Here is an 18128-nt window from a genome sequence, read left to right on the forward strand (position 1 = left end):
AGCGGAATACCTAGCTCTGGTCTTCACATGTTCCTACCTCACGCCTCCCCGAGCCATACACCGAAAAAAAGTTTTCATATAGTTTCCATTGGGAACACACATGATATTTTTCCAATAACAAAATTAATGATTTTTATCTGAAATTCACATACCATTTATATGATCACATGAATACTATGTGATAAATCACATAAATTTCATTGGACACATGAGGTTCATGTGATTTTGTAGTGCTTTTCCCAATTATGAGATCACATGAAAGTTATGTGAAATTCTAATGGATATTTTCCATTGGAAATGTGATTTATTTTTTGAGTGTATGATAACAAAATACTACCAGCTGAAACATGGACACAGCTGGGTGGCGTAGCATGGGCAATGTTTCCAGTCTGGCAATAGCAAAGTGAAGAGGTGCGACGCGAACACTGGTGCGGTAACCATAGTACGGGGATAGAGGAAATGCTTCACCAAACCCGAGCATCTGTTCACCATGACGGTGCGGCTCAAAACGGCGTCTGTTCTCCATGTTAGAAGCGGCTGATTACCCTCCTGGGGCCAGCGTGGGACTCTAAACAGAACTGTGCACGACGGTCCCCCGGCGAGACAGGAGGTTGGGGCAGGCACAACAAGCCGCCCTGAAAAAAAAAATATGCGAATACCGAAGAAAGATTTACGGATCAAAACAATCGACATAGACCTACGCGACGAAATAAGAACTACGATTGGAAACTCGGAACATGGAACCTCAAATCGCTCGGCTTCCCAGGCTGCGATAGGTTAATCTATGACGAACTTCAACCACGCACCAAGTAGAAGGCGACCTGCGGACCCTTCCCAGACTACGAGACTGGCGAAGTGTGGCCATGGATTGAATAGAGTGGAGACGACTTCTTCGGACAGCAGAGGACAACAAGGCCTTAGCCTGATTGGTAAGGGAAGTGGTAACATGGACCGATTCTCTTCGTCGACTTTCTCTTCGCATCCCTACGGTCATGTAAAAACATTTCCAGGTATTTTCAGCACACAGATCGATAAAAGAATCTTTTATCTAGTATCTAATACGACAAACACAATAAGAAGAGGTTATGTGCTCAAGTTATTAACGAAAGAGAAAGTCGACGGAGAGCATCGATCAATGTTATTTAGGACCTAATGCAATGTTCTGCTTGATATCTTCTAATTGTAAGATACAAGAAGAGCTTGCACACTATGTGCGTGACACATGAAACTTGTCAATTTCGCTTAATGATAGTCACAATCAGTGATTACTCACTCATTCAATCAATCAGCGCATAGCAAATTGCTGATAGTGACTAGTAGAAAGCAAAATTGACAGGTTTTAAGTTCCAATTCCGAAAAACATATTTTTTTAGCAGTAATTAGTATTTTAACCTTGCCTTAATAGATCAGATCAGATATTTTCATGCCTTCCGAAAATCCCGACGGCACCGACTGGGATTGAACCCAGACGCTTTGGAGTGAGAGGTAGTCACGCTTACCACTACACCACCAGCGCCACTATTTAAATGCTATGTCTAGGACCTTGATCATTTTTCCAAGCCCAAAATCTGCTACTTTTTTAAAGTATGGCATTTTTTCACACTTTTCTATTAAAGGGTGTATTCGATAAAAATTGCACACCGAAAATCTTCTGTAACTTTTGAACCGTATGAGTAAAAAACCTGAAAATTTAAGTCAATCTTATTTATAGTGAATTGTTTACATCTGTCAAGTTTCATAGTTATTCATACAGTAGTCATGTCGTCGAAACAAGAAATTGTCCGTGAAAAATGTTTGTGCACTTTCAATCAAAATCAAGAGGTGTTCCACCGATAAACCACTAAAAAGCTTTGAATTTCAAATACAACTGTGTCTCGTGTGATCAGAACCTTCAAGGAGCGTCTGAGTGCCCGAAGGAAGGGAGGGGAGTGGTATTAAAAGTGGTTCAATGGACAGTAAAATGACCAAGAAAGTGGTGAAACAGTTCAAGAATCGTCCAAATATGTCAATTCGAAATGTCGCTAAAAAGTCCAAGCTGTCAGTCGGTTTTGTGCAGAAAACCATAAAGCGTGCTGGGTTACATGTTTACAAGGTGCAAAAAGCCCCAAACCGGAATGAAAAGCAAAACATCACTGCGAAAACCCGCACCCGGAAACTTTACACGAATTTGCTCACCAAATCGTGTTGCATCGTGATGGATGACGAAACTTACGTCAAGGCCGACTTTCGTCAACTAACTGGGCAAGAATATTTCATTGCCAAGTTTAAGTTCGATGTTCCGGAGGATGTTCGAAAGAAGAAAGTATCGAAATTTGCAAAGAGGTTCCTGATCTGGCAGGCGATTTGCGGATGTGGTGCAATAAGCGCTCCCTTCATCACTTCCGGAACAATCAACGGTGGGATTTACACAGAAGAGTGTCTTAAGAAGCGTCTCTTGCCATTCATAAGGAAGCACAAAGGATCAACTCTGTTTTGGCCTGATCTAGCATCCTGCCACTACGGGTTATCAGTGATTGCGGTGGTTCAAGGAACATTAAATAAAGCATTTTCGAAACATGACGCTGCAAAGTAACTAGGCCAATCGGGTGAGATCTTTTCATTTTATCTATTTAGATTCCATTTGTGTCACTGATTTATAAAATGCTCTATATTGACAAATAGAGCTTCCAAATCATTCACCCTCCCACTAACACAACTCTTTCCGTCCTGTGACACCTATGAAGGTAGTATGGGTTCCCTGCACCTTCTTAAGTAGATGTTGAATTAACTTTCCCTCCCGTCCCCTGCGATTGTAAGGATGTGGCCAGGTGTATAATGCGATGCTTGTTTTGTAGATTTTATGTTTGTGTGGGGAAAATCACTAATCCCAAGTGATATTTTCTACGTCAACATACGATATTTTCTGCAAAACGTATTAGTTGACCATTAAACAGCCACCCACGATTTGTACAATCGCATATGCTATGCTATGCTATGCTATACTATCTAGCATCCTGCCACTACTCTTGGAAACGTGTTGGAGTGGTACCGAGCCAACGGAGTCAATTTTGTGCCAAAATATAGTAAGCCACCAAATTCACTGGAACTTCCCCAAAATTCTGGGAAATTATGAACACTGAACTTTGCAAACATCCCAAAACTATTAAAACAGAGCTGGAGTTGAAGAAAATTTTATAGGTTTAATGAAAATGAAGGTGCGGGCATTCGGGATGGGAGACGAAATTAAATCAAACAAATTTTGTAAATCACAACTAATTAGTAGTTTTTCCTTCCCTGAAAAATTCAGGAAAATCATATAAAGGGTGATACGGTCAAAATTTGGTCAAGGGAAAACGCGTGTAAATCGGTGAAATCGTTTATTTAAAAAATCAAATTAAATTTCTTTTTCAAGTTCAATTAGTATAAAATTCAGGAAAAATATTCAGTTAGGCTTCCGCTTTTCCAAATCCGAATTGCCGGGCCTTACGCTTGACCCCTGCCATCAGATTTTGTACAGCCACCTTGTCCACCTTCTTCGCCGCAGAAAGCCAGTTTGCCTTGAACTGCTGCTCGCCCTTAGCAGTTTTTTTGGTCTTCTTTAGGTTCCGCTTGACAATAGCCCAGTATTTCTCAATTGGGCGGAGCTCTGGCGTGTTTGGAGGGTTCTTGTCCTTGGGAACCACCTGCACGTTGTTGGCAGCGTAACACCCCATGGCCTTTTTACCGTAATGGCAAGATGCCAAATCCGGCCAAAACAGTACGGAACAACCGTGTTTCTTCAGGAAAGGCAGCAGACGTTTATTCAAACACTCTTTAACGTAAATTACTTGGTTGACAGTCCCGGAAGCTATGAAAATGCTGCTTTTCAAGCCACAGGTACAGATGGCTTGCCAAACCAGATATTTCTGTGCGAACTTTGACAGTTTCATGTGCTTGAAAACATCTGCTACCTTTCCCCTTCCTTTTGCCGTATAAAACTCCTGTCCCGGAAGCTGCTTGTAGTCGGCTTTGACGTAGGTTTCGTCGTCCATTACCACGCAGTCAAACTTCGTCAGCATCGTCGTGTACAGCCTCCGGGATCGCGCTTTGGCCGTCGTATTTTGTTTATCATCGCGATTTGGAGTCACTACCTTCTTGTAAGTCGATAGTCCGGCTCGTTTTTTGGCTCGATGCACGGTTGTAGACGATACACCCAGCTTATTTGCGGCATCTCGGAGAGAGAAGTTAGGGTTTCGCTTGAAACTACCGGCAACTCTCTTTGTCGTCTCAGCGGCTTCCGGTTTTCGATTTCCCCCCGATCCAGACTTCCTGGCTGTCGACAAACGTTCCCCAAACACTTTAATTACATTTGTAACGGTTGATTTGGCAACTTTTAGCGATTTTGCCAACTTTGCGTGCGAGTAGCTCAGATTTTCGCGATGCGCGAGCAAAATTTTGATACGCTGCTCTTCTTGCTTGGACGGCATTTTGACAACTGAAGAGTGAATTCCAAAATCAAAATAGGAGCAACATTCTACACACACACACCTTCAAAATGAGGGATGTTCAGGTTTTTTAAATGCAAAATTGAAAGAAATACGTCAAGTTGATATTGACCAAATTTTGACCGTATCACCCTTTAATCGGTTTAATTTTGGTGAGTAAATATGTGTGTGCCATTTACTATCGAATACACCCTTTATAATAAAAAAAGTGATTATGTTTGAAATCTTTACTTTTTTCTTCTTCTAGGTTCTGCATCTGTTTTTAAATTGTATATGATCTGCAATTCAAGCCTAAATTAGGGACCAAAATAAGCTTGTCTGAATCTATGATATCAAAGATCTTGGAAAATCGAAAATATTATAAAATCTTGAATTTTCAAAATGTTTCGAAGTCCAGAGTCTTGAATAATTGATTTTTCTTGAGATCTCGACAATTCGGATCAGGATTTCGAACTTCATATCTTCATTCTTGAGCAGGATTTTGCCTTCATAGGGGAAATGGCTCTAATGTTGGCCTATGGATCTAAGATTGGGCCCATCGCTAAAAATCTGCAATTTATCAATTGTATCTAGATGAACGCGTCATTGGGACGGTACTACTGGATATTTTTGGTTGCTATTGAAAATTTAGTTGATTGCTGAATTTATGTATGGGCCCAAATTAGGGACACACAGGCCAACATTACATACATTTCCCCTATATTGATTATCAATGTATTACAAACCATTTTATAAGACGCTTCAAGAACTGATTTTTCAGAAGGTAGTAGCCTAACCTAGTCTGCAATTCTAGAAGAATCCAGGATGGGATTCTAGAAAAGTCCTGGATGGGATTCTAGACGTTTCACGAACAGATTTTTCAGTCACAAGAATGGCAGAAGGTAGTAGTCTAGCAATTGAGAGAAACAACATCAAAATCCTTGACGGTAATTCAGGAGAATCCAGATCGTGTTTTCAGAAAAAATATCAATATGATTACTACTGCATTTGATTCCAGAATATTTAAGCATGGAATTTTAATGTGATCACAAAATTCCAGAAGAATCCTGGATAAGATTCTAATAGAGTCCTACACACTAAGAAAAATTCATGTAAATTTAGGTGCTCTGAGACTGACATATACGAGCGTCAATATTGACATAAAATTTAGTCATAACAGACGCAAAATTCAGATCATTCAAATGTACTTCTCGTCGAGTAACGAACTTTTTAGTCTCGGAGCACTTAGTTTTACATGAAATGTTTGTTTACGTCTCATCGTTTACGTCAAAGATGAATTCCGTCACGTGTAAAATTAGTTATTTCTAAGTGTGTGGATAAGATGCCATAAGAATCCCGGAAAGGGTTCTAGAAGAATCTTAGATGGGATTCTGGAAGAATCCTGGTTGGGATTCTAGAAGAATCCTGGTTGAAGAACCCCAACCAGAATTCTTCTAGAATCCCAACCAGGACTTTTTTAAATCCTATCCGGATTCTTCTAGAATCCCATCCAAGATTCTTCTAGAACCCTTTCCAGGATTCTTATGGCATCTTATCTACACACTTAGAAATAACTACTTTTACACGTGACGGAATTCATCTTCTTTTATGTGTTTATTAATTAATTTGATAAGGCTCAATCGAGTTTATTTTTCAGAGCCGAGGATTCTTGTTCACTATACAACACATCGTCAAGCTATAGTCCTAAGGTACAGCACAAAAAACACTTTATTTTCAGTATCAGTATCTTATAGTCCAAAAGAATCCTGTATTGGATTTTAGATAAGATTCTTGTCGAATTCTACATAGGATTCTTGACCAGGATTGATCTATAGGAAAATCTCAGAAGAATCTTGGATACATTTACAAAAGGATCCTGGCTGGGATTACAAAAGAATCACGAATTAAATTCCAAAAGAAATCACGCTTTTTAATTTAAAAAAAATCCCGAATGAGAATGGAAGCAATTCCTGATGAAGTTCTAAATTCAACAGCATTCCTGGGAATATCGGATCGTGTCTGGGTTAGCAAACTTGAACTCTTAATATGGTCATTACGGACGGAGTTTCGTAAAATAATGAAGTTTGATATGTCACACGAGGGGTTCTGGTTCTTATTGGGAGTTGGATATCTACCCAGAGGGGGTGGGGGTAGGTATTCCTGGGGGCAGTGGAACATGTCTGGAAGGGCCAATTTAATGGGACTGTGGACTGCCTAAGACCATTATTGGCCGTGCAAAATCATAAAGTTTGATATGTCGCACGACGGATTTTGGTTCTTGTCGATAATTGAAAATATACCCGGGGACACCGGAACATGCCAGGGAGGGCCAATGGGATCGTGGGCTCTCAAAAAGACCATTACTGGCCGAGTTCAGCAGCATCATAAAGTTTGATATGTCGCATGACGTGTTTTGGTTCTTGTGGAGAATCGGCTACTTTCTCGGGGACACCGGAACATGCCCGAGAGGGCTAGTGTGACCTTTGAGCCTCATTAAGGCCATTACCGGCCAAAATTTGGAAAATCATGAATTTTGATATGTCGCACGATGGGTTTTGGTTCTTGTTGAGAATTGGCCACTTCTCCGGGGGCACCGGAACATGTCTGGGAGGGCTAGTGTGACCATGAACTCTCAATAAGGCCATTACCGGTCAAGGTTTGTAAAATCATGAAGTTTGATATGTTGCATAATGGGTTTTGGTTCTTGTTGAGAATTGGCCACTTCTCCGGGGGCACCAGAACATTCCCGGGAGGGCTAGTGTGACCATGAACTCTCAATAAGGCCATTACCGGCCAAAATTTATCTAATCATGAATTTTTATATGTCGCACGATGGGTTTTGGTTCTTTTTGAGAATTGGCCACTTTCCAGGGGGCACCAGAACATGTCTGGGAGGGCTAGTGTGACCATGGACTCTCAATAAGACCATTACTGGCCAAGATTTGTCAAATCATGAAGTTTGATATGTCGCACGATGGGTTTTGGTTCTTGTTGAGCATTGACCACTTTCCAGAGGGCACCAGAACATTTCCGGGATGCCCAATGTGGACCGTCGGTATAGCTGTTATTGGTCCAATTACATCGTTTGTGAGAAAAAACATGATGTTCATCGTGTGTATACTGATTACAGAATAGTAAAGCCGAATGTCGTCCAAAAGTGACCCCAAAGGGAACCGGAATAATTTCGGAACCATGTATTGATCCAAATATTTTCAGATGGATTCAAAAACTTCAATAGATTCCCCACAAAATGCAATTTGTTGTGAAGAAAAAGATTGAGAAATTATGTTTTTAGAGCTAATTGAATTTTGAAATCTATGCTAATTTAGACGTTAGGCACGCAAAGATTAATGCAGACATTATCGACTTTTATCGATTAACAACTCTGATCTTCAGAGTTGGTTGGAAATGCTTACTTCAAATCACCGCGTACATCGTTTGGGTTAGGAAAAAGTGTGCGCTTGTCTTGCACTGTCGCATTTATGCCCCTTCGCTCATTTTCATGCTGCCGTACTCTAAAGCTGGGTTTAGACAGGGCAAGTCAATTGTTCAAGTCAGTTGAATTCAACTGACTTGAACGCGAATTGAACGTGTAAACCATGTCATTCAACTGACTTGATCAACTCACTTGAATTGAAAAAATTTGAACCAGGCTCAACTTTTCAAGCCAATTGAATTCAACTGAGTTGATCATTTGACTTGCCTAGTCTAAACCCAGCATAACGGAACTATCTACCTACCCTCTTCGAAGACCATTCTCTAGCTAATAAATTATTACACTAAAGCATGAAGCTTTTAGATAGCATTTCCAACCAATTCCGAAAGTCGCAAACTTCGCATATGAAGGAACATAAATGTAACTCTGATCTGTTTATGAATAATTCACGAGATTTTTAATAATGATCAAACTTGGATGAATTTCAGAATCGGATTTCTTATACATATCAAATAAAGTTCAGTCTTGAGACGTCAACGAGGAATGAGGAGGTCCATCATTTTCCTTTGTTACTATGCCTAATATTGTCCCAATAGATTTAATAAAAACAAAATCTGCTTTAACCGGTCGCATCACTTATGACAGTGAATCCATCCCGTGAAAGCCTTGTAGATGTGTATTCGGGCTCTAGCAAAAATGGACGTCAAAGGAGAATCGTTGTAAATCTCCATTAACCTCGAGACAACCACGAGTATTCGGTCCAGTTCCTTTAACTTTAAATATAAGACAGTAATAACGTATAACGAAAATGATAACTCGGCTCTGTAAAGTTTATTTGATTGAGCCTGTAAAAATAAAGATATTATTAAAAAATACGGCACTTAAAATTTTAACCGATTGCTTGCGAAAAGCGCTTTCCCTAACACAGATTTCTAAATTGAATTCCATCCGGTCACACCGAACGGTGTTTATTCAATCACAGCGTGTGGAGGTGTTCCCTAATACACAACGAAAGGCTGCCCTCAACCGCTGATCGGATTCAGCTGCTCGTCGTGAGCCGCTGTGGGCCATCTAAGCCAAGCGCCTCACCCTCGTTCCAAACAACATACAGCTCATCAGCTTCATCCGTGTTGAACACATGCCCTGCTGCCAGCCACATCACTCCCAAAGCTCTTTGATAATGTACCCAGCAAAAAAACGTTTGTGGTCAAATGCGTCCAGTATTCAAGTGGTACATACAAATTTCCACAATGACCAAATACCACATGACCATGTCAATTTACCAGAAACACTTCGAATTAAGGTAAGGTTTTCTCAAGGACGCTAGAAAAAAAAATTATATGATTGATCGCGAATATCTAGCAAGAAATTCCTCCAATTAATTTTCGCGTTTTTTAGTTATTGAATAAGCCAAAAATTCCGTGCGTTTTGTGCACGAAAATGCGTAATTTTGTCATCAGAAAATGAGGCGGTTCTGTGATGGGAAAAGTGGTTTCCCTAACACAGTCGCCGAGCACTGAGCATGCCATACGGTACCTATCTTTATGTCTTTTAATATTTTGCAAATTTTAAGCTCGTCCCATAAAAAATATTCTTGCCGAATTATCTTTAAATAAACGTAGGTACCGTCCGGAATGATCAGATTCTGTGATTGATGTGTTTTCTTTAATAAATATTTCATTTCCGCACCGCTATTATCTCTAGAATATCGAGGAAAAAATTCCACAGCATTGTTCTAAACGGGCTTCCAAGCTTCAAAACCCATCGGCCCTTTTCAGGACCACAAATGACTGATAATAGAGTTAACTAAAGAGTTCAAGTAAGAGCTTGTATCCAAGACAAATCATGCAGGATGGATACCGACTGAGTACGTTAAAAACAGAACTCTCAAATTGCTTCCGAATTTCAACCTATCGAACTTTTTCACTGATAACGAGTTAAGAAATCAATTTAATATTTACTATACTTTTGCTGTGACATCAAAACTACCTTTCGTAATCCTACGTCAAATCTACGGTCGTACCTTGGATACAACCTCTTACTTTTTTTTTATCTGTGTATGGCATCCCAAAGCTACAAAATCGATACTTTGTGAGATATTTTGTTTAAAAAAAAAAACTAATTTCAACCCACTGCGCACCAATAATAACACCGCACGTTTAGATTGACGTGGGAAACATTGTCCGTATGAAGTAGACACTACATGATTGCTTTTAATGACAATATTCATTTTGTCCATTCATTCTATATTGGCGTCACTACATCGATATTGAAAATATTTCTCTATTCACATCATCAATATTATTGTCAATAATTCCCCTTCGCGTCAATGTATCGATACGTGTGGGGTTTGCTTGAGCCGACATGGTTGAAGCACACACATATGTAGCCATTGACAAGTGATACTTCTTTCTTTTCAAATATAGAAAGTCCATTCTAATCAAACCAATCGATAACGATGAAAAATTAATGATAATGATAAACGGTCTGCGTACCAGTGTAGCACTCGCATGAGTACCACTGAACTAAAATATGTACCCAATATCGTGACGCTACGAAAACAATACAGTTAAGTCCGTTAATTCACAAACAATACCACTCATATGAATCACCTTTACCCGGTTGACACACTCTCATGTCACGTGTTTGTTGACTTGGATTTGTTTATCAATTGGCTTCACCTCTTCGTTTGCTAATTACATATTCACTACAGTTCACAGTAGTTGTTGTGAAACTGCTACTACACGATTGTACGGCGACTTTCTTGCATACATTTTCGTTCCCTACACTTTCTTTTCCCACTAATTGGTGACCACCATTTACCAGCACTGTGACATTACGCAGCACGAATGAAATCACATAATATTACTATTAGCACGCACTGCAAACGCTGCAAACCATTCAAGATGTAAATAATTCCGATTGAAAACAGCCACCCGTTCACTCGGCAGGGTCGGAAATGACAATAACACGCACAAAACAGTGCATCTCACTTGGCTTCCACTGACACTTCTCTTGACGCGCCTGGTACACTGCACACGGCTTACGTTGACCCACAAAAATCTACCCCGATCTAGCAGCACAACCCGCGCGGCATTGTAGTGGGGGATAATTTTTCACTCGATTAACTTATTTTGTCTGTTTATCAACATTATCGTCGCATTCGCTGCTACTGCGAGGGGTCAAATTTTATTTCTCACAATCGTAGAATGTTGGATAATTTGCGCTACCGACGACCGCGGCACTAACAGCGCAACAAAAATGTAGCCAGCAAAACGACTGCAACACATCCGACCGTCAGTCTCGTCAGACACCACTGACAGACATTACAGTAACAGCAACAGCACATCTTCGATTTGGATTTTGCCAGCCATTAAGCCCGGTTTAGATGATTCAATTCCGTGTTCAACCTACTTGAGGTGCAAATTAGACGTCGACAATGTTGGTCGATGTCGGACTTGCTCTAGTCGATCTCAAGTCAATTGAACGCCGACTGCCAGTTCTGAGGTAAGTTGAATTACAATCACTTGTCGCGTCTAAAGTCGGCTTCAATGATTCGCTCACCTAACACACACGTTGTCGGTAGAGTGAGATGGTTTAGTGCGATCGAAACTGCGAATAGTTAACGTCAAACTCCTCGGTGAGGATTTAAAGCTGTGTGAGTTGTTTGCGGCTTTTTCAGTGTGTACATATGCTATGCACCGTTTGAATGAATGGGATTTGCTTTGGTTGAGTACGGTTGATTCAATTACCTACTGCTACTAGCTCATGTCGGCGATAGAAGAAATCAACACGGTGTTAATTTATCGTTAAAAATTGTTAAAAGTAATATTCTTGAATGCTGAAAACACTAAGAATGATATTTAAGGTAACCTGCCCTGATGATAATCGTTGATGTTTTTGGCAACAATTTGTCAAACATTGCACCCTGATCTCAGTGTGCCATAATTATTCCGGCTCTCGAGTGGTTTAGTGAGCACACTGTGCAATCGTTTCAAGTGATGGTACAAATGCAAAGACTGTGGTGTGGTGAGAAAATGTTTCGAAATATCTTTCCTCGGTTTTTCTTGGATCTGTGATTTTTTTTTGTTGAATGAAAGATGAAGAGAAATCAAACTGAACTGATTTGCTTTTCAACTAAAAATTTGAAAAAAAATCATTGAAGCGAAACTTGGGTGGTCAAGACATGAATGACAGTGGTACGATAGCTAGTCTTCTTTAAATTTCGACTTGCTGTGGCATGGACACCCCTTGCGATGTACGTGCTGCTAGTACTACTACGAATGCTCAAGCGTATGTCACGTCACTTGAAGTTGTTGCATGGACCGTATGCATCAAATGTGAGTTAACGTTTTCTCTCTTGTACAAAGCAATGTTTATAGCGTTCAGAATCATAAATTCTCTTCATCGATTTCCAATGCCGATGAGCGAGTCGATGAAGAGAATCGATCAATATATATTGGTCTATTTGAAAAGTGACGCGAGATTTCTCAGTGCGTTGGATGTTGCTTTTGCTAGCAAATACATCCTTTCACTACACTACTGCACAGGGGTCGTCCATTAATTATGTCACACATTTAGGGGGGAGGGGGGTTTTGAAAACTGTGACGAGCCATACAAAAAAAAATTAAGGTTCATACAAAAAATGTGACAAAGGGGTGAGGGGGGTTGAAAATGGGCCAAATTTGCGTGACATAATTAATGGACCATCCCACAGCTACAAAACTACACAGCTATGTGCCGAATTAATCAGCCCCTCGACGCATGAGACTTTAATTTTCCAATAATTTCACATAACCGTAATTCCAAATCTTTCTCGTTCATCTTCAAGATGGATGTTTAAGGGCAAAGGAAGCGGGGCGCCCGGGAGAACTGTTTTACTAATTTCTAGAAATTGAGCAAGTTTTCTTGGGATTTTCTTCCACTTGTCTGTCCGGAACTGATTAGAGATCATTTTTTGGGAACAAACTATACTGATAAATCTATTTGTTTTTACAGGAATGTGTTTTTACTGAAAAAAATGGTCAAAAGTACTCGACATTACTTTGGTTTTCTAGTTTCAACACCGGGCCAGGGCAATTTTTTGGATATTTATGTCAATCCATCGATAGCCAACTCCCAAAAGAACAATTTAGTAATATAATATTGCCCAATTACTTTCACTGGGATTAGAGAATGTACTTTTAATTCAATACAAAAAATCCCAGATTTATCATAAAATTAGCCATCACTATACTACCATCTTTACGAGGCGACTCATGAGCCTATCGAGATTGACCAAAATGATCAAAATGAATCATCGGAGCAATCCACTGTGCGGCATTTCATAAAATTAGACCTGCCTTCTGGTGACGATTTTATTTTATCGAATGCTCAGAATTTGTTCGCATTTTCCTGAAATTCCTCAATTTTTAAGAATTGTTTAAAAGTTATTAGTTTACATGTTCCTGACAACAAAAGCTCCATATGGCATACCGCGTCAAATAGAGCTGCACTGATGTTACTACATCAAAGAGAGCTGCACGGTGTTATAATAGTGCTATGATAAAACGGGGTAGAACATGGATAATTGCTAAACATTGGAACCCTACCATAACTTCTTATTACCTCAATTTCTAACAATGCCTACTATTCAGTTTGATTTGTCTTTGAAACGATAGTTTCAACCAACATAATTGCACAGACCCACCCTAATCATTGTAAAAATGAACTGCTTCTTGGTGCACGCATTTATCCCGTGCGGTGAATATGCTTGTATAGGTGCGCTAAATGGACATGATCATATTACGCCCACGATTGCTTGAAATTTTTATATGGAACTATGTATATTTTTTTATATCAAATAATTACTAAGAGTAAAAGCAATCCAATGATGCCAATTATAGAACACAAATAATAAGTTCATAGCCAGAGCTGGTAAACATCACGGCCGTCATGTGAGAATGAGAAAACAGGTCCTCTCACTATCACGAGACGACACTACCTATCATTAGCTTTCTCGTCATTTTCCAATGATCAAGCACTCATGAGAATAATTCTATTGCGGTTTTAACATCTACATTTCTAACTGATTTAGATTAATTCACGCAAGTAACCGTATGTAATCGATAGAGTGAATATATTATTACGATTTTCTCGGTACAAGTAACTTTAAAAGCAATAAATGAGCTAGTAATTACGATGATCACAACACTGTCACGTTTTGTCATGACGCAAAATTCGATGATATTTTGAAGAAAATCTCTATCATCGTTTTCTCATCCGATGATAGTGACAAAAGTATCTCTGTAAATATCGCGTGAGATCTTTCATTGAAAATGACATTTGCCAGCCCTGTTCATAGCATACTTTTTGGATTTCCAAATCATGCGCAAACATTCCCCGCTATAGCAGCAGCACGCAGTGTGAAGTGGAAAGCCGAGAAATAAAAACAACCCACAGCGTATGTTCATCTACTTTGCATTCATTTTCGTTATGGGTAGCGATAGACACAATAAGCAGCTACGAAATTTCCGGAGCATCCGTAAAAGTGATCAATTTATGAAATTGATTCTAGAACTCTGTGTTTTTTTCAAAACCACTCATAGACGTCTTTTCAGAATTATTTTGGAGATGTGACTGGAATATGGACCCTGGGTATCACAGAATGGACCTCTGGATGATCTGGAACAGTGTGGTCAATTCAAGAAACTGATTCTAGAATTAGATTTTTTTGAAACTATGTATGGAAGTCTTATCAATATGAATTTGGAGATGTGAGCAGAACATTGTCCCTGGGATCCAGGGGACAGTACTCCGGAAGATCTGGAACATCCATCGCGATGTATGTTAATTAATATAGAGGCGAAGAGAGCTTGCAATGATAGCTTTTGATAAACGATGTTATTGTGCAAAGGGTGAACACCACAGAGATTTATGCTCCTACTCGTCCTCTAAGAAGCATACATTTCTTTCATGTCAACAATCAAAGAAGGAACTTTGCTAGAAATGGGACGTTCAATAAAATGATGTTTTGTTATAACGATTATTGCGAAACAATTGACGTGACAATGAACAAAAGTATGCTAAAAATGTTCGAGTTGAGCCAGATAAGTTGGTATAAAAAAACAGACGTTATAAACTTATTATAACTGAAATAGTCGACGTTTGATTGGTGAAGAATTAGTAAATAAATAAAAATCATCGCCCGAAGTGCTTTTTCTCGGTAACATCTGAAATTATCTGCAAAATGTATTGGTTGACCATAATATAGCTACCCCATGATTTGTACGATCGCATTAGCTAAATGGATATTATGTTATATAAAAATAAGGTGCAAAATTGAGCACTTCGTTTCTCGATCCTCAGTACTTGTTAAAAAAAAAATTGTTTTGCAAACATTAGTTGTGGTAAAAAATATTTATAATATTCTTTAAAAATTACCAAAGTTACCCCGTTTTACGGTACCCAACAATTCTGCTTGTTCTATGGGAAACTACCCATTCCTTCCTACTTTAAAATCTTTAAAATAAATTATATGTATGACAAAACTCACGATGAACATTATAATACTCTTAAAATACATTTGACTAAAAAGTATGCATAGCAGTGTAAATTCTCTCCATGATGAACTAGTTTTTGGCTAAAAATCATGTTCATAAAGTATTTAAATAAAAACCAAAGAATTTACTTATTTATACAAGCCATTACTATTCCACTTTTATGCATCGAATGAATGAAAACGGCGAGGCTAGATTTAGTATGGAAAGAAGTCTACATTTCCTTTTTTTTTTCTTTCTGAATGTTCAATAGATGGGTAATGGATTTTAACGCACAAATGACCAACTGTTACCCAAAAACGCAATAAGTTACTCGAAGGAACGCTGATGAATGTGGGTAACAATTATTAATTTTTAGCTAAAAAATAACCTATTCATTTATTTTTGGAGTGGCATCGGCATGAGAGTTTGTCCCCAATTAGCTCTAATCCCATATGCTACGTGCACAGGCGTGCGCAGCCCTCTTCATTTGGGGGGGGGGGGGGCGCCTACCAAATGGGGCGCTTCATAGCTTTGAGGGCGCCAATAATTTAGAAGAGTTAATGTTTACTTACTTACATTTTCCTTGAGCTTTCCAGATTTTCACGATTTTCTTTGAAAAATTTCGAGGTTTAACGAAAACTTTAAAAAACTGTTGTTTGTTAGACACATATCTTATTAAAAATTTAGTTTATAAAGTAAATAATTTAACACTGAGACGAAGATATCTGCAAAATAATTCATCCACTGAATTATGTTTTGAACTTCACGTCCAAGTACAAGAGATATTAGATGCAGCTTTGAAACTTCCAATGCAACAAAAATTTAAAAAAATTGACACATCAGATAGCTGATTTATTTTAAGCTAAGCTTTTAAGCTTATTTTAAGAATTTCATAAATAATCCTTTCGAATATTATTATTTTCATTTTGAATCATAAAAATATTACATATTTCAGAAATTTTAAAATGTCTCTATGTACGGAGAATTTTTTTTTCCTTGGATTTTTTTTACGTCGATCTAGTTTTCCGTGCTGAGCACCAATGCTACCGACGCCGTCAGGGAGGCAGCTCCCACACCTGGGCTCTTTCCTTATCGACCCATCAACTCATGAACCGGGGACCAACGGCTTTACTTCCCTTCCGAAGGAAGGCGTGATCAGAGATGTTATGCCTCAGAACATCCCGACGGTGCCGACTGGGATTGAACCCAGGCCTGCTGGGGTGAGAGGTAATCACGCTTACCACTACACCACCGGCGCCGCTGTACGGAGATATTAAAACATAATACATCTTTCTACACCTAAGCTCGCAAGGAATGTGTAATGGGCAAGTGAGCTCGCGCACTAGGAGGGCGGTTGCATTGATTGCAAAATACTACTAAAATTTTGGATGCATAATAAATCCACTGATTTTTTAAAATTGCCCTATTTTAAAATTACAATTAAATTTTAGACTTGCAAACGCCTTCTAAACATGCAAGCAAACGCACAAGAAGGGCGGTTGCATTCCTCGCAAAATAATTACTAAAATTTTGGATGCATAATAATCCAGCTGAATTGTTAAAGTTGCCTTATTTTAAAATTACAATTATATTTCAGACTAACAAACGTCTTCTAAACAAGAAGGGCGGTTGCATTGCTTGCAAAATAATTACTAAAATTTTGGATGCATAATAAATCAGCTGAATTGTTAAAGTTACCTTATTTTAAAATAACAATTATATTTCAGACTAACACACGTCTTCTAGACAAGCGAGCTCACGCACAAGAAGGGCGGTTGCATTGCTCGCAAAATAATTACTAAAATTTTGGATGCATAATAAATCAACCGAATTTTTAAAGTTGCCTTATTTTAAAATTACAATTATATTTCAGACTAACAAACGTTTTTTTTTTTTTTTTTTTTGGATTTGTTTTACGTCAATCTTGTTTTCCGTGCTGAGCACCAATGCTACCGACGCCGCCAGGGAGGCAGCTCCCACACCTGGGCCTTTTCCTTATCGACCCATCAACTCATGAACCGGGGACCAACGGCTGTACTTCCCTTCCGAAGGAAGGCGTGATCAGAGATGTTATGCCTCAGAACATCCCGGCGGCGCCGACTGGTGGAGGCATGGTGGACTCTAGTTCGGTTCTGGACAATTCCCCAAGGGCACTTGGAACATGCCTGAAGGGTCCGAAGCGACCATTTAGCAAGAAAAAAAATCTCGACACATTTTTTTCTTCATTTTTGGTAATAAGTGTCCTTCTAGAAGTTGTTTGGAATAAATGTGTCCTTATTTTGATGCAATATTTAGCTGATTAGGGTGGCTTTCATTTAAGTATGAATGCATAACCTAACTTTTTTATATACATATGCAGTGTTCAGCAAAGTTGAACAGAATGTAATTTAAAGCAATTTTGTTCAAGGCACCATATTTCCCACTTTTATTCGACCATATTTGAAAAAAATTTCAGCCTTTAATATTTTTTTTTGCGCTAACGTTTTTGTCTCAATTTTTTAAATACTGCCTAGGCAACCGTCAATTATCGACCCCAAAATGATGTGTTTAGAACAATATTGCAACAAAACTAAACCAGATAGAAAGTTGGTGTCAAAGAGAGAGTTGTAGAACGCTGTACAGGCATCTTTTGGTTAGACAAAACAATACACTTTATTACGTAGCATTTGAAATAATAAGGTATAATAATAATAATTTACGGAATCATGATCAGTGTACATCTGAGATCAT

At 38.9% G+C, this 18128-nt stretch overlaps 1 protein-coding gene across 12 annotated transcripts in view; it reads right to left on the reverse strand.

The window, feature by feature from the left end:
* The window catches only part of ATP8A (ATPase phospholipid transporting 8A1), a 366350-nt gene that overhangs the window by 191485 nt on the left and 156737 nt on the right, over positions 1-18128 (reverse strand). Inside the window, exon 1 of one of the 12 annotated variants that reach the window (XM_065233372.1) lies at positions 10560-11190. The exons of 8 other annotated variants lie outside the window; for them this stretch is intronic. The gene's annotated coding sequence lies outside the window, so the exon portion shown is untranslated. Of the gene's footprint in view, positions 1-10474; positions 11191-18128 lie in introns of those variants that run through there. 3 more of the 12 variants (XM_065233371.1, XM_065233368.1, XM_065233369.1) reach the window with 3 other exon arrangements.

Source organism: Ochlerotatus camptorhynchus, unplaced genomic scaffold (genome assembly GCF_037179485.1).
Source record: "Ochlerotatus camptorhynchus isolate MF236.1 unplaced genomic scaffold, CSIRO-AGI_Acam_v1.1 ptg000401l, whole genome shotgun sequence".
NCBI classification, from domain to species: Eukaryota; Metazoa; Arthropoda; class Insecta; order Diptera; family Culicidae; genus Ochlerotatus; species Ochlerotatus camptorhynchus.